Consider the following 961-nt stretch of genomic DNA (forward strand, 5'->3'; position numbering starts at 1 on the left):
AATACTGAGAATGTTCCTCCTTTTTTGTTTTCCAACTCCAGTTCTTTGCACATTTCATTATAATATTTTACTTTGCCTTCTTGAGCTGACTTTTGGATTTTTCTGTTTAGTTCACTTACCTCCTCATTTCTTCCATTTGTTTTAACATGACTATGCTGGCGAGAAAACTTTAGCGTGTCTTCTGACATCCATTTAGATCTTTTCCTTCTTTCTTGTCTTCTTAGTGACCTTTTGCTTTCTTCATCTATGATGTTGATCTCATTCCACAACTCTTCTGATTTTTATTCTTTAGTGTCTAATGCATCAAATTTGTTATTCAGATGATCTCTAAATTCAGGTGGATAATGTACAAGTTCATATTTTGTCTATTGTGGACTTGTTTTAAGTTTTTTCATGTTCACATATTTACTTGTGCTTTATTGATTATGCAAAAGCATTTTCTATGAGAAACATTGCAAAGAATGAGTATTCCAGAACACTGAATTGTGCTCATGAGGAACCTGCCCATAGATCAAGAGGCAGTCATTTGAAAAGAACAAGGAGATATTCAGTGTTTGGAAATCAGGAAAGATGTTTGCCAGGGTGTATCCTTTCATCATATACATCCATTATATATGCTGATAAAATAAACCAAAGAGCTGAATATTATGAAGAAGAGCATGGCATCAAAGTTAGAAGAAGACTCTTTAAAAACCTGCCTTATGAAATCTTGGTATGGCAATGCAGGTTAATATGTTGGACTGCAAGGTCAGATTGAACTGCATGGTTGGCAGTTTAAGCTCACCTCCTCTCCTTGGAAAACTAATACTGGGCTAATATGAGTTGATACCTCCTCAATGGCACTTAACAGCAAAAACAACATAGTTTGATGACACATCCTTGCTTGATGAAAGTGAAGAAAACTTAAAATACTTACTGACTACTGAATTCAGTATGACTTTTTACCTTATTACAAACAAAA

Source organism: Chrysochloris asiatica, unplaced genomic scaffold (genome assembly GCF_000296735.1).
Source record: "Chrysochloris asiatica unplaced genomic scaffold, ChrAsi1.0 scaffold00435, whole genome shotgun sequence".
In the NCBI taxonomy this organism is placed as follows: domain Eukaryota; kingdom Metazoa; phylum Chordata; class Mammalia; order Afrosoricida; family Chrysochloridae; genus Chrysochloris; species Chrysochloris asiatica.